The sequence below is a fragment of the Myotis davidii genome, unplaced genomic scaffold (assembly GCF_000327345.1).
Source record: "Myotis davidii unplaced genomic scaffold, ASM32734v1 scaffold26, whole genome shotgun sequence".
Taxonomy (NCBI): domain Eukaryota; kingdom Metazoa; phylum Chordata; class Mammalia; order Chiroptera; family Vespertilionidae; genus Myotis; species Myotis davidii.
Genome location: NW_006299245.1, coordinates 3,366,016 through 3,374,924, shown reverse-complemented (window position 1 = coordinate 3,374,924; position 8,909 = coordinate 3,366,016).

Sequence of the window (8,909 nt, the reverse complement as noted above, 5' to 3'; positions counted from 1 at the left end):
CTTCCCTCTGCAGAAAAACAAGGTCACTCTGCCTGCTACAAAAATAATAAGGGCCCTCTTCTCACTGACATAAACAACTGCTACGTCATTACCAATTACAGCTTCAGCATTACTCTTGTCAGCTATCTACTATCAGATTTTCAACCTTTTTCATCTCATGGCACACATAAACTGATTACTTAAATTCTGCAGCACACCAAATGCTATTGTTGTGTTGGCTATTGTAATTTTTATATGAAAAAATATATTTTTTGCAGATCTGACAAAAAAAGGTATAATTTTGACTTACTCACACCAGATGCTATTGTGGTGTTGGCTATTGTAATTTTTATATTTGATAATATAAGGAAAAAGAGGTCAGTGCCCATGACCTAATAGTCAGGTATTGCATGTTTTAAAAATTCTTGGGGCACACCAGTGTACCTCTTGCAGCACACCCATGTGCCTTGGCACACTGGTTGAAAAACGCTGATCTATATAGATAAGGTTTGTTGAGAAACCCAACCCAGAATTGTCCCTGCTTTCTAACAGCATCTAGGCAGGGGTGGGCAAACTTTTTGACTCGAGGGCCACAATGGGTTCTTAAACTGGAACAGAGGGCCAGAACAAAAGCATGGATGGAGTGTTTGTGTGAACTAGAGTGAACCCCTGCTTTCTTAGTTTCTCCTCAAAAGCACCAAACCAAAGCCAAAATCCTCTAATATACTTTCTAACACCCTCTACAGCAAGCATGTCAAACTCAAAGGCTAATACAGGCCAAATAAATGACGCATGCAGCCCACAGGCCACGAGTTTGACATGCTTGTTCTACAGAGATCGCCCACAATTCCCCATGCATCTTTCCCCTTACTTCAGTGAGTAATAAACACAACTTGTTCAACTACAGTAGTAGGCATTGATAAAGGTAACTGCCCAAACAGAAGTTAGAAAAACAATCGCGTTTATACTACTTTTTTTCCTAAGTGAGAAAGACTCAAAAACATTTTTTTAGTACATGAACTGAAGCTTTGGGAGTTTTTAGGGAGAAAGACCATCTGAAGTTGAGACTATTTCTGTAGGAGAGAAAACATTCCTTCCATTTGAACACCTCTGTTTTACTTTTGCCTTTACAGATCACATAGGCTCTGTTCACATATATTTCTAGTGTATCTTTAATTTTTGCTTGCATAAAACTGTGAAGTTTTGAATATCATGTATTCCATCTTGTTACAATGAGTGTTTCATGTGGTTTAGTATAAAGCTCTAGTTTTATATATTCTATGTTTTTCCTACGCACAATGGAAAAAGAAGAAAGATTTCTATACTGGTGTTTGCTGCCTACCCAATTTAGTTGCTAACTGTCCACCCACTGTTCTATTCTTTGCACCTTATGCCTCTGCTGCAATTTGAGTGATCAAATTAAATGATAGGTCTAATTAACTGTAAGAATTATGTCAGCTTCTAACTGGAAAATCTGCTTCTTTTTTTCCTTGCAAAAAACTGCTTTATACTTTCAGCTTATTACCGTCTCATAATTTAAATAGTATTTGCCTACACATACACATTCAACTAATTTTATTCAAACATCCTAGTTCATGTGCCCATATTCTCTGGCTTGAAAATCCCTTTTCTCCCACTATGGTTGCGTAGCAACCTCTGCAAGTTGTGAACAACAAAATGACTTATTGGGTGCCGGGAAAGAGCTTTTCAAATATCATTGAGTTCGATAAGTAAATATTTTCTCTTATACTTTGGTGGAAATATTTTTAAAGAGGGATGATTGGAATCTGTGATTAATCAGAAAAAAATAGAATGATCAATCAGAAAAACAGACCGATTAATCAAAGAGAAATGTTTAGACAGGTTGACCAATCAGCTGGTGTGACAGAGTCAAAGGTTTCTGTCCTTTGTTGAAACATGAGTTTCATTGAAATAATAGTCCTAAGACGCCAGGTGCTGAAGGTAAAGATGTATCAGATACAAACACAAGTGCTAAGAAATTTCATAAAATAGATTAAGTTCTATTTTTTCATGGCAGTTGATAATCTTTCCTGGATTTCAGTTTAGGCTTTGGATCTGACTAAAGCTACAGAAGTCAGAAGGACCAGTGCCCGAGGGCCCTACTCTTTCATTACAAGGACAGTTTCATCTTTCAGAATAGAATCTGTGGTTTTGCTGTGGAAGGTCTAACCTGGAGGAATCCAGGTTGAAAAGATGCACATTTTTTTTTTCCTTTTTGTTGAGCAGGTTGCTATTTGTAGAATTTGTAATTTGTACTATCCAACTTTTCCACCCACCATCTGCTAATGTACCTAATTAAAGTGTATGTACATGCAGACAGCTCCTTACTCCTGACTGAAGCATGCCAGTGCATTCTTTTCCTCTGGTTGCATTATACTACACATTTTAGAGTTATTCTCTAGTATCTCATTCATCTAATATTTTTAGAGCACCTGTTTCTGTCTGAGCTGTTTATTTTTGTCAGTCTGGGTAGCTTCACTATTAATGTCTGAGACTGCACTATTGATGTGATCTGTGTTTTACATTTTGTACTCAGAAAGATTCAAGACCAATACTTTATTGGCTCTGGATCTGATGCCTGTAATAAACTTGTGATGGTTAATTTTATGTGAGAGCAGGACTGGGCCATGGAATACATAGATAGCTGGACAAACATTATTTCTGCGAGGGTGTTTCTGGAAAAGATTAGCATTTGAATTGGTGAACTGAGTAAAACAGATCGCTTTTCCCAATGTGGATGGCCTCAACCAATCCATTGAGGGCCAGAATCAAATAAAAAGGCAGAGGAAGTTTAATTCGATCTTTCTCTGCATGACTGCTTGAGCTGGAACATCAATCTTCTCTGACCCTTGGTGCTCCTGGTTTTCAGGCCTTCCGACTGGCAGGCTCTCAGGCCTTTGAACCACAGCGCTGGCTTTCCTGGGTCTCCACTTCCATGTGGCAGATTGTGGCACTTCTCAGTCTTCATTGGTTCTGTTTCTCTGGAGAACTCTGAAAAATATTAAACTCAGGGATAAAGATCATGTAAAGATCAATAATCTAATGGAGGGAAAGCATATTTATTGAGCACCTACTATGTTTCATTGTCTATTATACACTACTGCCAATGCATACAACAATAAGGTGGATATTACTGTATGACTGTTAGCTGATGAGATAACCATATATCAAAGAAATTAAGAAAATTGACCTATGCCACATAGCTTAGAAGCAGAATAGGTGTTATTCAAACCAAATTGACTCTAAAACTCATTCCTACCACCCCATTCTGATGTTCGGAGAGCCAATATTTATTGATTACTTACTATTGTCAGATACTGGATAAAAGATTTATATAAATTTCATGTGTAATATACTCTATAAGGTTTTCTGGATGCAACAAACAATTCTATTCCATGACTTTTGAACTCAAAATCCTTGTAATGTATTTAAGGAGATTAATCGTAAGAGACAACATTAAAATGTCCGAGAAGTGGAGATAATTGCTGTGAGAGCTGATAGGAAGGACTTTACTGATTCTCTCAGGCCAGCTTGCAGCTTGATAACCCAGAAGATTATATTCATTTTGTATTTTTCCTTTAATATAGGAACAGAGAGTTTGCTGCTTTTGTCATAAATTGCAGGAGTTGCTTTCAACTCTATATTTCAATTTATATTTTTATGATCTTTTGAATTTTAGGTGACTGTGGTATGAATAGGTATGTCTCAGCTCTATCATGAACTACATGTGTGGTTCTGGGCAAACTAGTGTCCAAGTTTTTTCATTTGTAAATGTACATAATAATAGTAGCTAGTTTATAAGTTTGTTGTGACAATTAGAATAATTAAATGTTATGTTATTATGTACATATTAGTTTATACCCATAACATCTTCCTGGTGAATATTTCATTTTATTGTTGAATCACTCTTTATGCGATATATATATATATATATATATCTACATATATATGTAACACAATATTATATGTCAATTTTATCTCAGTAAAGCTGCAGGGGTAGATTAATTGCATTAAAGTTTATACAATTTTCCTGTTGTTTACTTCTACGACAGTAGAAGTGATTTTTTTTCTGAAGATATGGGTAAACAATGCGATTTAACAGCCTTTATATATATATATATATATATATATATCTACATATATATGTAATCCATAAAGTCTATTTTGTCTTTTGCCAGCTTTCTTTTGATTAATATTTGCTATCAGTATTTGATGACTTTTTTCTATTTTTCACTTGTAACTATTTTGGGTTCATATATTTTAGGTACAGTACTTAAAATTATATTTATGGTAATTATTATTAATTTTTATTTTCACCATTTTATCTTTTGCTATTTTTTTATGCTCACATTTTCCTTCTTATGTATTATATTGGACTAGTGTCCAGGTGCATGAAATTCATGCACATTAAAAGGATTTAAGTAGAGGAAATATTTTAATATTGCTATTTTCCTTTTCTCTATAATAGAAGTGTCAGAGATGAAAGGAATGTAGTAAAATGTATATTAAAATAGTATGTAAATTTATTAATAAATAAACAATAACAAAATGATACATTGTGTCGCCAACAATGGCTTCTTTCGGCTTCAGAGGTACTTTATGCCAATAGTTGGCCTTTAGACATATCCCCACCTCCCTGCTGTCAGGGTCTATGGTGGGGGTGAATGGATTCCTGGCTGTCAGGGTGCTGACAGCAAGCTGACCAATAGCCGATTCTGTGAAGGACCCTGCTGTGTGGGTCCTGGGTGTGGGTGCCGTGCTGTGTGGGTCCTGGGTGCGAGTATCAAGCTCCCTCCTCCCTCTTGTCAGACTCTGGGTCATGCCTCGGGACCCAGAGTCAAGTCCCTGCACACCTGTGCAGGCCTCAAAATCACTTGAGACCCAGACCCGGCTGGCCCCACCTTCACTGAGCAAGACCCAGAACCGGCGGGCTGCACACCTGTGGTTTAGATATCTAGGTTTTAGGTTAGATTTGTAGGCTTGTTTACGATCTCAAGATACACACAGAACAGTAATTGCTATCTTTGTCACCTGGTAGCAGATAATTATACAGTTATTTTAAGCTGTGGCAGTTGGTTGCATGTATTACATTGTGACTTATCCCCACACTTCTAGTAAAGACATCCCACTTTAAATGTGGTTCTTGTGGTTTCATTATCCACATAGAGTACATAGTTGTGTTCTGCTGAACTGAGCTCCTTTAAGAATTTCACACACAGGAAGAAGAGCCAAAATATGGGGTTCTTCTTGGCTTCTGTTGTAGTATAATAATTTAGGCCCATCAGTTTCAATCACAAGCAGCTGAGAAAGTTTTTAAAGTGAAATTTGAATTGCAGACTCTGGAGACTATATTATGTTGTGAAATGAGGAATTCTTTTTTAGAAGGTGTGTTAAAAGGATTGGCTGATGTCAAGGATTGGGAAATAAAAACCAATAAGAACCAGAGGTTTTTTTAATCATTGGATGTTCTCATTGATAAATGAATTACTTTATCACTTATCATTAATTACTCTATCACTTACCATTAATTACCTATTTCAGGAATGTTTGGACTTCCTTAAGGAAGTAGATATGACATTTAACACTAGGACAATAGAGCACATCTTGTTCAAATTGTATACAAAAATAACATGACACAAATTTCCCAGGATAAAAAGGCTGAAATGGCTTTGTGAGTTGGGAGTATGTGAGTATATTAAGTTGATTAACTTATTATTCAGAGACAGGATAATTCCGTGGTCTAGAAGTGTGTGTGTGTGCGTGTGTGCATGCGTGTGTGTGTGTGTTGGAATAGGGACAGCCCTTAGAAAATTGAGTGCTTTTTATAGATAAAAGATCACCAATAGGTATTTGAGTGTTCCAATGTATTTTTGTAAGGTGTACTATTTTGGTTGCATAAAATGGACCCCAAGTTATACCAACTTATGAAAAAACAAACACGCAAAAACATTGCAAGGATCCTGGGATAGTTTTCAGAGTGCAAAATTATCAACTTCAGGAAGGTGGGAATAAGAACAATTCTGGGGTCCACAGTTACTGATTCAGTGGCTTGAATGCCAGCAAAATGGTTTTGTTTGATCGCTTAAATCTATCATCTTGGCCTTTCTTTGCATTTTGCCTGCATATGAGCTTTCTTTGTTGAGAGGCGGCAGTGGTGGTGTGTAAATGACATCTAGCAGTTTCCAGATGGTTGGGGGTGATTAGTGGGGGCGAGCGAGTCGGGGTAAGTTGTCCCTTGAACAGAGAAAAACGGTATGACATTTATTTTTAAACTTAGAAGCCATGATCAGACTACATGTGTGGGAGAAACTTGCTAAATCAGTTTTTATAGTTGCAGTTCAGAGGTGAGAGAAGAGCTGGAGAAGGAATAATATAGGAGAATAATGGGCCACTGAGAAGGACACTCATGCCTCCCATTTCTAAGGTTAGTTCCAAGGTAGGTGGTAAAAAAACACCCTCTGGGTTTGGGGATGTGACATTAGAGTGAACTTGTGAGTCACCTACCACCTGGTTGCCTGGTAGCAAAATGACACATTGCACTGATAAGCACGGTGTGGGAAAATAGAACTGGGAAAATTGTATCAGATACCTCAGCAGAAGAGTGTACAGTAGGCATATTAAATTGATGTAAGATCTTTTACAAGTGAGGTTCTTCAGAAGCAGATGCCAAGACAGAGTTTGGGGTGTAAGGTGTATGTTAGGGGTTTAATATCTTCGAAAGCTAGGGGAGAAAGAAATAGGATGGGACAGAAGAAGCCTAGCTGTGATACAGTATATGTGGCCAACCTCATGGAAAGTTTTGGAATGAGAATTGCTATTTAGAGTTTCCTGGGTGGGTCTAAATGGCTGGGTGGTCTACTCCCTACTTTGTTTTGTTATTTGGCTTGGACCACCCAGCAATGTGCGTGAGCCCAGGCAAGGCAGCTCACTGCAGCTGAGATAGACTAAGAAGAGGCTGGCAGCTAAAGGCTCTCTCCTGACTGCACTCCCCACATCTGGACCCCAAACCCTTCTTGAAAGGAGACTTGGGATGTATCTTGATCTACAAATGCTGTCATGAGTTATGAGAAGCAGCCATTGTTTTCTTTTGTTGCTGAGAATGATGAGGACCTAATGGATCTTGTGGTGATGACAACAGAGTGGAAAATATCAGGGACTATGTGGTTATTGACTTAGAGGAGCGATTTTCAACCAGTGTGCCATGGCAGGTGCACTGGTGTGCTACACGAATTTTCAAAACATGCAATGCATGACTATTTCCCCAGTGCACTGACCCCTTTTCCCTTAGATTGTCAAATAAAAAAATAATAACATCCAACACAGCAATAGCTGTCCAGTGTGAATGAATCAAAATTATACTCCGTATCTATTTTTTTGTTAGATTGGCAAAAAATATATGTTTTGGTGTGCTGTAGAATTTTAGTAATTAGTTTATGTGTGCCATGAGATGAAAAAGGTTGAAAACCACTGACTTAGAGAGAAGGCAAAATCCCTTGGCAGTTGCCAGTGTAGCAAAAAGAGCATATCAAAGAACCTGGATGGATTTTTAACTTTAATAAATAAGAAAAGAAAACAGATTGCACTTCCTACCTGTAAATCCACCCTCCTACCTCCATGTCATGGTGTTGTATAAACCTAGTTAACTTTATGTCATTGGGGGAGGTGGTCTGAAATAACATAAGTGATTTGGAATTGGATATTGTGTATTTTTTCATCTGGTAAAATATTTATTCAGGATGGAGATGAAGATGCATTATAGAGAAACAAAAATTTAACAAATATCTAGGGACATAACCTTGTCAATTTATAGCCACTTCAAATTAATTGAAATAAAACTAACTCTTGCTATTTACTTTTATTAGGAGAATATAATGGTTATCAAAGTCTTCGGTTGAAATTAGGCCAGCTATGTTATCAAGAAATCAGTGACTGCTTTCAAAATATTTTATTATTTTCAGGTCTTATATGCTTACTTGAAGAAAATGCAACTTACTGTTGTGATGTCATTTGAATACCTGCTCACCTCAGCCCTTTCCATTATATTCCCTTATTCTGAAATGCTCTTCAACAACATTGTATTCCTCTTATATCATTTTGTTCCTTGCTCAAATATCACTTCCTTAGACAGACATTTCCTGGTCAAATTGCTTATATTTTCTTAACATAATTTAATTTAGCTAAGATTTGATTGCTTTAAGTGTTTAGTACTATTTGATATTATCTGCTATGTTTTTTTTGTATGCTTACAGACTATCTCCTCACAAGAAAGAAGTCTATGAGAGCAAGACATTGTTTTAATTATCTTTGTAAACCCCAGCTCCCAACACGTGGTAGAGTTTCAATAAATATTTGTTGAATGAATGAATCAATGTCTTTAAAGATTTACCGATTCCAAAAATTCATTTAAATTGCTTCCAATGGGGAAAATATATAAATTCTCTTTACATATCTTCCTACATAAAATACTTCTGTATTCATTTAAAATAATGCCTCTGAAAGGAATTTTAAAATATGAAGGCATTAAAATGGCCTCATTTTGAACATATTTCAAGCAGTATTAAATTGGAGCTTCTAAATTATATTTTTCTAGATTGCTGAAACAATGAAATATTGTCAAATGTAATAGATTAGCATTATTAATTATACATTTGTAATATTATATTATGCTTCATGACCATAGCAGGATTGCATTTTGTTAAACAGAGGGAGACACTTTTGAGTATAGCTCAGCAGTATTTATCTTTGGAAAAATAGCATTTGGGTTAAAGGTAAAGTTAGACACCCAGGTTTTCCCACCATGGGATTAGAAAGGAAAAAGTGCTTTTGCTTTTACTTCTACTTCATATTCCTCTATGTCTTCCTCAGCCTCCTGGACCGCCTTATCTTCTCCTCCACCTTCTCTTATTGTT